The following is a 15,933-nucleotide window of genomic DNA, read 5'->3' as shown; positions in this document are numbered from 1 at the left end:
TGAGGTGACTTGGTTACGCTGGTTACTTGCGGACTTTGGTGTTTCTGCTGACGCTCCGACTCCGCTCTTATCGGACAGTACTGGTGCCATCAGCATCGCGCGTGATCCGGTGAAGCACGAGGTCACCAAACACATCGGTGTTGACGCCTTCTATGTGCGTCATGCTGTGCAGCATCAGGTTATGGCTCTTTATTATGTGCCTTCAGAGCTTCAGCTTGCTGACTTCTTCACGAAGGCCCAGACTAGAGCACAGCATGGTTTCTTTCTCTCCAAACTAAGTGTGGATCCACCATGAGTTTGAGGAGAGTGTTAGAGTTGTATAGTTCCTTTTCCGTTATTCCCCAGTGTATGAGGGGCTTACCTGCACATTGTCACACATGTACATGTACTGGCCTATGGCCCTCTGTGAATACTAGTTGCTATTCCAACAGTTTTGAGCACTACATGTTCTAATTATAAGTTAGTAAAATAAATGGAGGTACAATGGTATTAAAGAGGTTCGATGCTACAATTACTAGTATCATTTTCATGTGAAAAATCTAAATAATTTTGTGTGCATCCGAGATTATAGTCTCAGACCTTTATTGTATTTATCCTAGAACGATATCCATACTAGTCCGTGACAGACATCTACTTGAGAATGGACCAAATAACTGCTTTGACGAGAAAATTAAGGTTACGATGGATACCTGGAAAGCCTTGCTGACATTCCTGACTCCTTGGTTATCAACTCTGTTTAGGTCTCCGGTAATGGTTGAGCGCGCGGTTGCGCAATAGATGATCTTGCTGCAACCTGACACGGCTGATTGCACAGTTAAAGGATCACCAACGTCGCCAACAACGATGTCCAGCGACCTTGGAAGCATGTCGGTCACTTCAGCATCGTCCCTTCTAACTAAAGCCTGTCACAAAATGGTAAAATTATGTCCAAAACTTTCCCTATTTCTCAGAGTTCAGTATGATTATCCTAGCGGTGGACATGATTGAAGAGGAAAGAAATGGGCAGGAGTGAGTGGAAGAGGAAGAAGTGTGTGGGTGGTGGTGACCTTGACATTGTAGCCTCGGAGAGAATTTTGAAAATTTCAATATTTTCAAAATTCAGGAAATATACCAGTTCAGTCAATCAGTTTGCCAGTCTATACTGTATGATTATCCTAGTGGTGAACATGAAAGAAGAGGCAGGAGCTAGTGGAGGAGGAAGTGTGCCTGACCTTGACATTGTAGCCAGATACGGCTGGTGGCGCCGACGACGAGTACAGTGGTGTCCTGTGCGCCGGGGACGGTGAACTCGCACATGGGCCCGCCGCGGCTGAGCACGGCCTGCTCCTCCTCAGCGAGCGCCTCGGTGGCTGACGCGCTGGATGTAAGATTGTATTATGTCTCACAATTGATACAAAACTGTTTGGGGTACAAGGGATATAAATAGTAGAGCCAACCGACTAAGCCTAAAACCCTAGCTTGCGTTACAAGTCTAGCTTAACTGGTAGGTGAAGTGGTGTTTATGTGAAGGCCATAATCTAATGTTCCTTTTAGATATCTAAGAGTGCGTTTCATGTGATTGTAGTGAGGAACTCGTGGATCATGCATATATAGGCAGACTTGTTGGACAGAATAAGATATTTCTGGGCGTGTTAGAGTAAGGTATTGTAGTGCACCCGCAATGCTACGGTAGAGAGTTGGGTCTGAGAATTGTTCACCATCAGCAGAGAGTTTGGCGCTAGTGTCAACAGGTGTACGAGCATGCTGACAGTCAATCATGCCTGCGCGGTTGAGAAGATCTAGAATGTACTGACGTTGGGAAAGAAAAAGACCATTAGAGTCACGTGTAACAGTGATGCCAAGAAAATGATGAAGCACACCAAGATCAGCCATAGAGAATTCAGAGTTAAGCAGTGTAATAATATGATCAAGAAAAGTCTTAGTGGAAGCAGTGAGAATGATATCATCAACATAAAGAAGAAGATAAGCTGTGTGTGTGGAAGTGTGATAGACAAAAAGAGAGGTGTCGGTGAGAGAGGGAGTGAAACCGATTGTTTGAATGTATGTTGAAAAACGTTGGAACCAAGCCCTAGGGGCTTGTTTGAGACCATAAAGAGATTTTTGAAGGAGACAAACATGATCGGGAGCAGAGGAGTCTTCGAAGCCTAAAGGTTGTTGACAATAAACAGTTTCTTGGAGAGCACCATGAAGAAAGGCATTTTTGACATCGAGTTGGTGAATGGGCCAAGAAGAGGAAGTGGCGATGCTAAGAACAGTGCGAATAGTGCTAGGCTTGACAACAGGAGAGAAGGTCTCGTCGTAGTCGATGCCGTGCTGCTGAGAGAAACCACGACAAACCCAGCGAGCCTTGTAGCGAGAGAGAGTTCCGTCGGAGAGAAATTTTTGGCGGAAAACCCATTTGCCGGAAACAATATTTGCACCGACAGGTGCGAGGAACAAGGTGCCATGTATCATTGTGAATGAGAGCAGAAAACTCATCACGCATAGCGGCAGCCCAGTTAGGATCGAGAAGAGCACTTTTGTAGGTTTTAGGGATGGGGAGATCGGAGAAGTGGTGGCATGAAGATTGAGACGCGGCCCTTTTGGAACGTGAAATCCCGTTTTGGCCCGAGTGCGCATTGTGTGATTATTTGTGGGAGCTTGGGTAGGAACAGCATGGGGTGGTAGAGGTGGAGTGGGATGAACAACGACGTCAGGCGCAGCGGATGAGTCAGACGTCGAAGATGGTGGAATAGGTGGAGAAGTAGCGGCGGGGGAGATGGGTGTATCGGGTGGAGGTGCGGACTCGGCAGAGGAAGCAGCCGACCCCGCTGTCGCGGCAGTGGAGTCGGCTGAAGGGTCTGCCGCGGCAGGAGAGGAGGGCACTGGGGTGGCGGTAGGAGCGGTGTAGTGGTGAGGAAACCTAGCGGGGTGAGCTATGGGATGATGTAGGGTAGGCGATGGGTCAATGGGAGTTTGGGAGGGTGTCCGTGTGGAGAAAGGGAAGATATGCTCGGAAAAAGTAACGTGCCGAGAGATGTGGACGCGGCCAGAGATGAGATCCAGGCAGCGATAACCCTTGTGTTCATCAGAGTATCCTAGAAAGACACGAGGGAATGGAGCGAGGTGATAGTTTGTTGGTGGAGATGGCGGCAGTGTTTGGAAAACAAAGACAGCCAAAGACGCGAAGTTCGTAGTAGTTGGGATGACTAAGGTAAAGAGAGTAGAATGGTGTAGAGTTTGTATTGGACTTGTGAGGCCGGATGTTAAGTAAATAGGTGGCTGTGCGTAAGGCTTCGGCCCAGAATTTTGGTGGCATTGAGGAGTGGATTAACAGGGTGCGAATGATGTCGTTTATTGTGCGAAGCGAGCGTTCTGCCTTGCCGTTTTGAGGTGAAGTGTATGGGCATGAAAATCGGAGAAGAATGCCATGTTGAAGAAAGAAGTTTCGGTTTTGAAAGTTATCAAATTCTTTGCCGTTGTCACATTGGATAAATTTAATGGGAAGAAAGAAGTGTGTGGCGACATATTTTTGAAAGTTTAGGAAAATGGTGTGTACGTCTGATTTGTTGCGTAAAGGAAAAGTCCGGACAAAGTGTGTGAAATCGTCTAGAACGACTAGATAATATTTAAAGCCGGAGACACTAGTATGGGGGGATGTCCATAAATCGCAAGTGCAAAAGTTCAAAAGGAAAGGTACTAACAGTAGTAGAGGAACTAAAGGGCAAGCGAACATGTTTTCCTTGCCGACAAGAGGGACACATGGAGGTATTATGACTATCCTTATTACAATTTATTGAAAATTCGCTAAGTATAGAAGACAAGGTAGCGTTGTGGGGGTGGCCGAGACGGTGATGCCAGAGGTCGACGGACGCCGCCATGGAGGTGGGTGGGTCGTGGGTGGCGGCGCCATGGAGAGTGTAGAGGTCGCCGGAGCTATTGAACCGAGCGATCTCCTCTTTGGTCTGGTAGTCCTTCACAGATAAACCAAACAGATCAAATTCCATAGAAACAAGATTGTCACGGGTGAACTGACGAACAGAAATTAAGTTTTTGATTAGCGCGGGTGCAATAAGGACATCACGTAGGAGGAGTTGTTTGGTGGGTGTAGGTATGGTGGTTTGGCCGGTGCAATATATAGGTATAGTAGTGCCGTTGCCTAGGACTATGGATGAAAGTGGTGTGGTGGAAAAATTTGACATCATATTACTAGAAGCAGATATGTGACTAGAAGCACCGGAATCGAAAATCCAGTCCATACCTGAGTTTCACTGGGCAGCGAAGTTGTTCATGGCCTGCAAGAACGCAGATTGGTCCCAGCTCGGTGAAGGAGCGGAGGTCGGTTGATGCAGCGGGGCAGTTGGAGCAGGCGGCATGAGGACAGGCGAAGGCTGAAACATCTGGGGGTGCTGATATGGCATGTATGGCATCCCCCCGTCGTAGTAGGCCGGGGCGGCATGGTAGGCGTTCGGCGGGGCGCGCTGGCCGAGGAGTCCAGGGGAACCAGTGTGGGGGCGAAGACCCGGCGCCCGTGCACCCGTGTAAGCCGGAGGAGCGCCGATCGGAGAGGGGGCCGCCCAGCGGCATGGACCAAGCCTGAACCATGCCGGTCCAGGGATCATGAGGAGGGCGCCGGGTAGGCGGCGCGGCGGTGGCCGGCGCGAGCGCCGGTACCGCCGGTGGCGGGCGCCAAGCGGGAGGAGCGGCAGTGCCGGCGCGGGCGTCGAGGCGGCCGGGTGGAGTGGCGGATCGCGGCGGCCAGCACATCGGATTCTTGCCCTTGTAGTTGGGGCTGGGACGCCAGCCCGGAGGAGGCTGCCCGGCCGAGGCCGGAAACGGTACCGGGGTCCCGCCGCGGCGATGGGCTGGCTCGTCGGGCCCGTCGGTGCGGAGTAGGCAGCGGGGGCGGCCGGGTGGAGGCGGCGAAGACGTGAGGCCGCGCCTCCCGCCGTGTGAGGTCATCATCGGCGTTCGCAGCAGGGACCGGATCTCCTTGAAGGAAGGGCGAGGCTGCATGAAGGGAATCATGGCCGCTTGAGTCTTGAACCGGTCGCCGAGCCCTTGGAGAAGGATGTTGATAAGCTGGCGATCAGGCATAGGATCGCCTAGTTCGCGAAGCTCATCCGCCATCGTCTGGATGCGCTGACAGTAGACGCTGAGCGAGGAGTCCCCCTGAGGGGTGTTGCGGATCGCGGAGTGGAGGTTGTTGATCCGGGCGTCAGCGTTGTCCTGGAAGAGCTGGCGCAGGGACGCCCAGAGGGAGGCGGCGGTGGCGGCCTCACGGAAAACGAGATTGAAAATCTCCGTGGACACGCGTGTGTAGATCCATTGGATGATGGCGAGATCATCTGTGATCCAGCGAGCGTCGTCAGGACGAGGGCGGCGTCGGCGGCGATGTGATGACGGAGGTTGCAGCGCCCGAGGTGAACCTCAAAGAGGTGGCGCCAATGGTAGTAGTTGTGTTGGGCAAGATCTAAAGTAATAGGTATGAAGGGGGTGACATCGGCTATGGTGTCTGTGTAGGAGAGAGGAGTAGTCGTGGGAGGGGTAGAAGAGGCCGAGGCCTCGGCGGCGGCGGCCTTGGCTTGCTGGTCGAAGTAACCAGGCGGCGGTGGCGGCGGCGGCATAGGCGGCGGTGCCATAGGTCAGGATCGATTAGTCTGATACCATGTAAGATTGTATTATGTCTCACAATTGATACAAAACTGTTTGGGGTACAAGGGATATAAATAGTAGAGCCAACCGACTAAGCCTAAAACCCTAGCTTGCGTTACAAGTCTAGCTTAACCGAAACATATAATCTAACACTGGACATCTGGCCCAGGCGCGAGAACGCGAGGGAATATGGCTGGAATAAGAATTGGGACCTGGTCAAAACAAACCTCTTCGATTCCCTTTCTAGCTTTCACAACCTTACTACCGACCTGAGGCCCATCAACAAATCCCATATTGTTCTCCTACCCAAGAAAGAAGGGGCTAATAAGCCGGACAATTTCCAACCCATCTCCCTTCAAAACTGCTGCCTCAAGGTTCACACCAAGTGCCTCACCCTTAGGCTTCGTGACCTCATTCCCTACCTTGTCCACCCTGACCAAACTGGCTTTATTTCAGGGCGCTCTATTGCGGAAAATTTTGTGTACGCGGCTGACATCGTGCAGAGCTGTCACAAACGTGTGGCTCCTGCCGCTGTTTTTAAGCTTGACTTCCGCAAAGCCTTTGACTCCATCAGTTGGAACACCCTGGACCGCATCCTCCTTGCAAAAGGGTTTCCGCAGCTCTGGCGCTGTTGGATTAAAATGCTCAACCAGACAAGTCAGACTGTGGTCCTGCTTAACGGGGTTCCCGGCAAATGGATTCAATGCCGCCGTGGCCTCCGGCAGGGTGACCCCCTCTCCCCCTTCTTGTTTAATATCATCGTCGATGTCCTGCAGCAGATGATCCTCCAGGCCTCCCGCGACGGCCTCCTCCTGCACCCCCTCATCGATGACCTTCCTTGCCCCGTCCTTCAATACGCGGATGACACCCTTATCATCATCCGGGCTATCCCCCAGCATGTTGCGAACCTCAAAAAGGTCCTCGATGACTTCTCCGCAGCCACTGGCCTCGTCATCAACTTCCACAAAAGTACCTTTGTTCCCATCGCGACTGACCAATCCACGGCCCTCACCATGGCCCATTCCTTTGGATGCGTTGTCTCCTCTTTCCCCCAGACCTACCGCCCTGGAGATTTTGCCCCCACTATTCACAAAAGTGACATGCGCCTTTCGGGTTGGCGCGGTCGATGCCTCCCTATCGGGGGACGCTTGATTCTTGTAAACTCTGTCCTCACTGCCATGCTCGCCCACGCCATGGTTGCTGGCCTTCTCCCTGTCGGGGTTATTAAAGCCATCGACAAAAGGCGAAGAGCCTTCCTCTGGACTGGAGAGGAAACTTGTCATGACGGAAACTGCAAAGTCACCTGGAGGGATGTCTGCGCCCCAAAGAAATTTGGTGGACTGGGCATCCTCTCCATCAGGGCTCAGAATTCTGCCCTCCTGTCTAAGTTCCTCATGAAACTTCACTCCGACACCACTGCCCCCTGGGCTTCCTGGTTCCGTCGACGGTATGGCTGGAAGAAAAAATTGTGAAGCTTTTTTAAAATGGAGGGAGTATGTGGAGTTGGTTTTCCGTCATTCTTGCCATTTTCAAGCGTTGCAATTGATCATTTGCTTGCATACCACTCTCACAAGCTCGTTTTGTTGCTAATTTTCCATAAGCTGGTAAGTGGGTGTTAGCTATGCCCGTTAAGTAGGAAAATTAAGGTTTTTCCCTCACTGGAAAATAAGCATGACTTTGCGTATTGTCTCACGAAAGATATAATTGGAAAATAAGCATCTTACACCCGTTACGTTTAGAAGTTTCACCAGAATGTTATTCGCCAGAGCTCTCTCTCCCTTCCATCTTTGTGCCCCATCTGTAGACAAAATAATCCGGGGTTATCGATTATCAGCAGGGACGGAGACAAGGGGGGGCGGGGGGGGGGGCAGCCCCCCTATGCTCATGATTTTCCTTTGAACACAAGCCATGATACCTCCTTATTTATGTGATTTTAGCTAGTTCTGCCCCTCTCATACTAAGATTGTTCCCTTATATTTCATTCATGGCTTCGTCCCTCATTATCAGCATGGATGGTGCAACGACCAAGTAGGTTAGAGCTTGATGTCGCGGCACTGGATCGGTGTACCTGACTCTCTTCTTGCCAGGGATGACCGACCTTGTGTGCTCGACCTTGACCGCCCACTCCCTAGTTGCTTGCCGCGGTCCAGTGCGGCATGGCCCCTTCTCTGTCAATTACACGATATTAAGATGTCTGATGTATCGCAGTTGGTTTGAATCGGGAGGAGTGCGAGGGAGAATTAATGTTCTTGTAGAAGCTTTTGAACAAATTAAGCTGTCATCATGGAGATGCTAGTTCTAGGCAAAGTAAGGTGATGTGTTTCTGCAGTAGCCAAATCGGTAGGATAAGAACGTGATCAACACGGAGTCACCTAAACATGAACTAGGATCGAATCCAGCTCGCGCGCACTACGCCCCATCTTCACAGTCCCTTGTTCTTGTGCCGGTAATGGAAATGGCGTAAGCGTTTATCCCAGCCGCACGCGCTGGCATGAGCACTACTACCTTGAGCAAGTGATCGAGCAGCTGACTGTTTTACAATTCGGTAACATGCAGATTTCTATAGCCAATTAAAATATGACAGTTGTACTGCCGAGTCTTTGATTTGCATCCTCGGCTAATGGAAATTGAGTTGATAAAAGCCCAGCAGTAGCAACACGTTACACGTGCTTTAGTGGTTGTGCTTGGCTGAGTTTGGCTCGGTTCAATGCAACATCAAAAGAACGGAAACCCTAGGACAATGTGAGTAACAGGAAAAGAAACTGAAAGCTGATCTTCTGCAGAAAGACAACATGCCCCGTTGCATTGGCTGATCGGTGGTTGATGGTATTGGACAGATCCAAACATCTAGCGAAGGGAGAAGAAGATAGGGAAGGGAAGGGAAGGGAAACAAGATCCGGATCAGAGATGGGGCAAAAGGAACAAAAAGAAAGTCCACCTGAATATGGAACTAACCTGCTGGACGTAGAAGAGTCTGCAAACCCAAATAATTCGCCTTTCAAAAACCCTTCAATCTACATACTTTCACCATCAATTGGAAACATAGCTGTCAGTACAAGTAACATGTAGATGAAAACCTGATAAACCTAGTGTTTTATAGAAATTGCATTGGCACTGCAGTCCTCGATGGTCAGGAACAAGAGTGATCCCATGGTGAATGTATCAGAATGAGCGGAAAAGCCAAACATCAAGGTCATCCAGAAATGCTATTTCACAAAATAGACCTTTTAGCATGAACAAACTTGCATTCAAATTTAGTCCATTGTGTTCACATTGCATTGAACAACCCCAGAATACTACAAGTTTGGTACAAAAGCTGGAAAAGAGAAACCGTAAACACAGTGTCTTCAGATGTGATTCCCATGCACAAACACACATGGCGACTTCCAAAAAAAACAGGAAATAAACGGGCAACCACCACCAAACTTCCTGCCTACAACACATAGAATGAGATTGTGACAGTGCCTTCGGTCTTGTGGAACAACAACATCAGTACATCGGGACCTACGTCGAGTATACTTATCAAGGTGAATTGATTCCAGCTAGTTCTGAAGCTAAAACCCTGTTGGAGTTTGTGTAGAAATCTGCTTGCATGGTGTTCCCCTGATACATTGACATAGCTGCAGCTCCGTCTTTTGGAAGGCTGGGCGCTTTAGAAATCACCTTAGGGATCCTCTAAAACAACCAGACGATATAAATGCTCAGCTGAACAAACTATATTTCTGAAACAAAGATGTTACTACATGGAAATGATTACTAGACAGCTGTACATAATACCAGTCTTAGAAAAGGAATGGACTAACACAGTTTCCAGACCAAATCCCTCAGCCATTATGTGCTCATCGCATCAGGGACTTCTGATCAGCTGTCAACTCTATCCAGCTAGAGAACACTACGGTTCTTGCATTACCTTCATGTTCATTGACACAAAAAAAGAACAAGAATTAACATCTACAGAATTACTTACATATATAGATTGGTGACCAAACCAATCTAAATATCTACATGTGAAGGAATTGTCTGAATCAAAATCACGGAGATGCTTGACCTTCCAAACAGTTTGGAGACACCTATGAGTTTGCATCACATAGAGGTGACAGGAAAATTGCTAAATTCATGGAACTACTATGTTTGACAAAACACTTACTCAAGTAAAGGTGATAAATTGACAAAAACAACTAGGCAATAACTGAATGACAATACAAAGAGACTGAACAACGAGAGTAAGAAATGAAGAACAAGAATAGTGAAAAAGTGGGAACAAAGAAATACTAAATCAAGAAAGAGAGAAGGAAATACCAGTGATGGAAGAATTTTCAAGGATAATTATCATCTCTTTCTTCCTTAGAACAAAAATATGGATAACTCCAAGAATAAAAGGGGAACAAAATGAAGGAAGAGAGAGTAGCACCACACACAGCAACTAAGAGTAATCCATTAAGCTACTAGCTAACTGACGAAACTGACAAAGTATCAAACAGAAACTAAAAAGAAAGACAAATCTGAACTTTCTTCTTTTAGACGACTAAGAAAGAAACTGAAGCTAATGATTACGGAAGAAAAACATAATCTAAATTGAAGTGAGAAAATTAAGACTTAAAACTAAGTCCATCCGCCTTTTCCCAGGCTTCGAACCAGCTTTGCAACTTAGAAAATCTTAAAAATGGCATAGGAGGAGTTCCCCACGACTCCATCCCCGCTAAAGAAAGATAAACCAAGAATATAAGAAAGAAAACAAAATAATGAAGAACAAAACAGAGAAACAATAAAGTAAACCGGAAACTAAGGATAAATAACTCAGAAACTTAAGTGAACTCAAGAAAAAGGGAGAAAGAAAGAAACAATGAGAAACTGAAGATACGAAAAAGTGACCAAATAACAATGAGATAAAACTAAACAAATAAGACTGAACAACAAAATAATGCAAGAATCATATACTGAAATCTAACACAGTGATTGACAGACTAAATAACTAAAATAAAACATAGAATGTAAACTGAAAGACTGAACAATCGGTAAAATCAAAAACTTAAACTGAACAAAGAAGAAAAGAAATGAAAACTGAAGATGGAGGGGAAGGCACTGGCCACTAGAGCAGCCGGCCATCACTCTACTCCATTTAGTGTGCCCGTCTCAACAACGAGAATAAAAACACAGTGGCGTTCCAGAGCAGAATGCAAATTGCCAAAACACACTTCATTTACTTAGTAAACGCAGCTTCACATATACTGCTCACAGTAACCTATAGCAGCGGAGAGTACAGAATGAAAAAAACACAGGCTCGTGTGTGTTACCTCAACTAAATCAACATTTCTACGATCAGACGGAACATCATCAGCAAATGGTTAAGTTAATTACCTTCTGTCTGCATGTTTCAACGGATCAACATTCTTTCTTCCATTTTGTGAAGCAAAAAAGGAACCCCATCTATGATCCCTGGCTTGTGCAAAGGGACTAACACTATACGTGATAACAGTATTCCCGGGCTTGATGAAAATTTTAGGTTTGCCACTGCGTGATAATATCATCGCTATACATATACTACCTTTCAATTACCAAAAAAGAACTGCACAAAGTGCATCTCTTTGGTACAAGAGGCCCCTTCAAACCTGAACCATGATCTAACCAATATGCTACCACACCAAACTGAATCCTAAACAAATCAAACTGTTTCCAGACCAGAATCTGAACTAAATCTCTATCCATGGTGCCGAACCAAGCATTCACCACCCTGAAATCTGGTAATCTGAGGGGTAAATACCCATCCCCGATGCCGAACCAAGCATCCTCCCTGCCGGTACTTAGGGCTGAAACTGTCCACGGAATTGAACCCCTATCGATGCTGACAGATATCACCAGCATCAAACAAAGAATCTATCCACTAGAGCGTTCCTCCAAAATCTGCGCTCCCTCTGGCCGCCGCTCTCCTGCGAAATCTGCACTCCCCCCATGGTAGGAAAATAGAAAACTAACTACAAATCTCTACCAGCTACCATCCCACCCGAGGTACCACAAGCAGCCAAACCCTCACGCCGGCAAACAAAAAAGAGGAAAAAAGATGAAAGGAACAGAGAAACAAGGACAGAGGAGTACCAAAACAGTCGGTGGCGTCCATGCCTTCCGCACTCGCGATCCACCACTCTCTCCATCACAGGGCTCACTGGCAACATAAGCCCTGCGGGCCTCTCCGCCATGGACGTCTCGAGCACCTCCCTCGCCTCCTCCATTGAAACCGAGCGAAATGACACGCCCAGATACTAAGACAGCTGAGACAACACGGCCCAGAGCGAGCCCAGGAATGAGATGGACACACTAAGTGCGTGAAGAAATACGTGTGACTCAAAAAAGATCGAACGGCCAGAGAACTGACTGTGCGCCAATTGAAAAACAGCTAGCTATTAGTTAGGAAAAGTGTATAAGGGACTTATGCTTGGGAAGATAGGCCTAAGTACTGTCGACAATACTATTGGAAACAGTATAAATTACTGGAAATATACACCCGGGAACAATACTATTTGGAATTGGTTTACAATCGTGCCATTGTTAACCTGAGCAACTTTGCTACACAGCATGCCTCACACATGTGGACAATGATTTAAACAAAGAGTTTCTGTTAATCAAGGCTCATTGTATCGTGGTTGTTGATGAGTCTGGAATTCTCTTTGGAAACGAGTAGAAATTAACTGGGAAGTTTATCTGTAATTTAGTTTGGACTTTAAACAAACTACACTATAAATTGATCCTTACCCTCTAGCCTTAAACAGCGATTGTGAGTGGAACCACGGATTAGCGCTGAGGAATAAAGATTAGATCAAGATCTATTTCTCTTACACGGGTCACGGGATTTTTTTTTTTCGAAATGGGTATTACCCCGGCCTCTGCATCAGATAGATGCACACAGCCATTTATTGATAAATCTCAAATTTAAAGTTTTACAAACTTAGTCTTCAACGCTCACATAAGGTGCTCACAAAGATAAGCCACCAAAAAACAGTAATGCCAGAAGAATATCTAATACACCCATGCATATTGCATTCTAAACATATTTTATCCTATCCGCACGCTGCCAACCACCCTGGCTGAAGATAGCCCGAACGGGTCACGGGATGTGTATACTCTTCCTCTTGTAAAGTAGTACTTCGTAGTATATATTTATTTCTCGCCATCCCTTAAGTAGTTTAAACAATGGTTTGTCGTGTAAATTCCACAATGCTTCTATGAGGAAAAAATATATAGCTTTACAAGAGGGCACCGATTTTCTTCTCTGAAATCAATCCATCGATGATCTTTGCAAGAAACAATGGCTTGTCGTGTAAATTCCACAATGTTTCTATGAGAAAAAATTATATAGCTTTACAAGAGGAAGAGTATACACATCATGTGACTGTATATGACACATATCTGAATCAGGTGTTTTTCTCTAGAACCGATAGTGCCGGTGTAAGATAGTTGTTAGCCTTGTCTGGCAAATGAGCCACCTGCAAAACAAAACAAAAAAATCAGTTTTATTAGCATGAAAAACAGCTGACTGGAACAAGGAGATCCATCCATTACGCCGCAGCTTCAACTATAACTTACAAGTTCATAGAGTTCGTTTCCTTGCTCAGCAACATACTCGTAGCATACCTGTGGTACGTGGTAATAAGTTAGTTAAGATTGTAATCACTTCGAAAAGCATCACTGTAGTTCGAAAAGCATCACTGCGGAGGAGAATATGGACGAACAAATCTTACATCAAAACTTTTGTTTCTCGCCGTGGAATCATGCAATGCTTTGACACAGATATCTGCTACATCCGCACAGCTGATAGCCTACATTACAACTTAAAAAATCAAGATTATGGCACTCAAGAAAACGTTTATGGATGGTCGATGATATTTCACCTGAGAGATTCTGTTCCCTTGATCAAAGATCAGTGCACGCTGACCACCAGGTTCTTCCTGCAAAACATCTAATGATCATGACGCGGCCAGTTTTAACAGGGATAAAACTTCAAAAGTAACTGGCATCTTCTTTGGCTTTCCTACTTGAGATGACATGATCTAACATACTGTTTATTATGTTGTTGAACATAGGCTGGAACTTCAGTTGTTGTATTAGTATGTCATACCTGCAGTGGACCTGGCCGTACAATTGTGTATCCAAGGCCTGACCTCCTCAGCGCATCTTCTCCAGCCTAGAAGAACATGGAGGACATTGATGATTTAATGAACATTTGAATTAGATAAGTACAATCTATTGGTTGCAAAAAGTAGAACCTTCTTTGCTTTTAGAACTTGTTCTCTTCTGTTAGGCTCAATTCCAGAACCTGTGCATGAGACCAGTATGAAGTCTGTTTCTTGACCAGTCTGTAAAGAATTATAAGATGCATGGTTATCAATAAGCTGATAGAGAGCATGATTCAGTTCTGACACCACAAGAAGTCATATATTACTCTAACAAATAATCAGAGGGAAGGAAAACTTTGGTTAAATAATGATAAGAAAAAAAAGGGCAAATAAGTAGCTAAGCTATGGCGAAGTCGAAAATCATCTATTTAGTGAACGACTGAGCAAATGCTTTGTATTTCCATGCAGAAAAGCAAAACATATGCACAAGAGTTTCGGTCATGGAAGATTTTCCATCCAAAGGATGAAAAACCTGATCAAAATACCTTTGGGCTGTCAAAACACACACGCATTAGGGCAGCTGAATGGTGTCGGAACAACTTCCAGGTAAAGCTTTGATGTATTCCAGTATTAGCTCAAAATTTCTGGGGTCGGTACCACCTTGGGATGCATCACCAGGTCTCTGTGGTGCAACACATTAGTAACTAAGCGACAATCGATGATGATAGAAAATAATTCATTATATTGTACTGACCTGCCTTTTTGGTTCAAACCTAATGGTTAAGGTATGCACAAGAAAAGGGTCTAGGGGAGGATCTTCTGGTTTTACTGGCCGAAAAGCCGAAAAAGGTACTCTCACCTGGAGAAAACAAAGATAACAAAAAGAAAGGAGATCAAATTTCTACGTTCTTCAATTCCCAGCATGCTGTAAAATCAGCTATTATTTTCAAATTATTGCACACGCTACTTACCCGACAAAAGCCTACTTTTGTAGTCATCCGAGCAAAATACTGCTTACTCTGTGAGGTGTCAGCCAGTGGACCAGTCTCAAGAATAACAACATATGATCTTCCATTTCCACCCACCGAGAGAATCAAGCCATCGTACCTATGCAAGAATGACAGGATCGGCATGACACCAAGTTCATTGTGATGCATCAAGATTTTTCAACAATGGTGAAGCTAGCAAAATCCAGGAGCTCCTCATACCTGTCTAGGGTGGAACCGAGAGGAAGAGAGAGCCTCCTTGATATCTCAACGTATCCGCCTCTGGTGAAAAGAAATCCTGAGATAGGTTGATGTTTAATCAGAAAACTGAGACAGAAGAATAAACCAACACATCTAGGTATATCAATATATTTGCTGAGAAGCATGCCCTGATGCTACACAGAGGGGGGTGTTACCTGCAAAAACGGCCTGGCCATCTTGTGAAAATTCAAATGATACATCGATACCTTCATCGAACCTAGAACCAGAAGCGTAGGTATTTGGGAAGTAAGATCCCTGATTCACCTCCCAACCATTCAGAAACTTCTTAGATTTGAATTTTGCTATCAAAAGTTTGCTCTTGCTGCTTTTACCAGCCCTGAGTTGAGCCATCTAATTGTAGTAATCCTGCAGTACAAAGGATGTCTGAATGAAGCTCTTCATCAACAAGACAGCAAGGCAAATCATCAACACGCGTACCACCTCTGTTCTTTTATCTTGTCACTTTGGACACTCGCAAGGTCTCGCAAACATAATTTTGAGCACTACATGTTCTAATTATAAGTTAGTAAAATGAAAGGAGGTACAATTGTATTAAAGAGCTTCGATGCTACAATTACTAGTATCATTTTCATGTGAGAAATCTAAATAATTTTGTGCGCAACAGAGATCAGTCTCAGAAGTTTTACTGCATTTATCCTAGAATGACATCTACTTGAGAATGGACCAGTTAGTTGCTTTGATGAGAAAATTAAGGTTAGGATGGATACCTGGAAAGCCTTGCTGACATTCCTGACTCCTTGGTTATCAACTCTGTTTAGGTCTCCGGTAATGGTTGAGCGTGCGGTTGCACAATAGATGATCTTGCTGCAACCTGACACGGCTGATTGCACAGTTAGAGGATCACCAACGTCGCCAACAACTATGTCCACCGACCTCGGAAGCATGTCGATCACTTCAGCATCGTCCCTTCTAACTAAAGCCTG

At 45.8% G+C, this 15,933-nt stretch overlaps 1 pseudogene; it reads right to left on the bottom strand.

The window, feature by feature from the left end:
* Positions 1-12,823: 12,823 nt before the first annotated feature.
* Positions 12,824-15,933, bottom strand: LOC124697639 (annotated as a pseudogene).

This window comes from Lolium rigidum, chromosome 1 (genome assembly GCF_022539505.1).
Source record: "Lolium rigidum isolate FL_2022 chromosome 1, APGP_CSIRO_Lrig_0.1, whole genome shotgun sequence".
In the NCBI taxonomy this organism is placed as follows: domain Eukaryota; kingdom Viridiplantae; phylum Streptophyta; class Magnoliopsida; order Poales; family Poaceae; genus Lolium; species Lolium rigidum.
The sequence above is the reverse complement of the archived record's forward strand: the minus strand, read 5'-3'. Positions and strand labels throughout refer to the sequence as shown.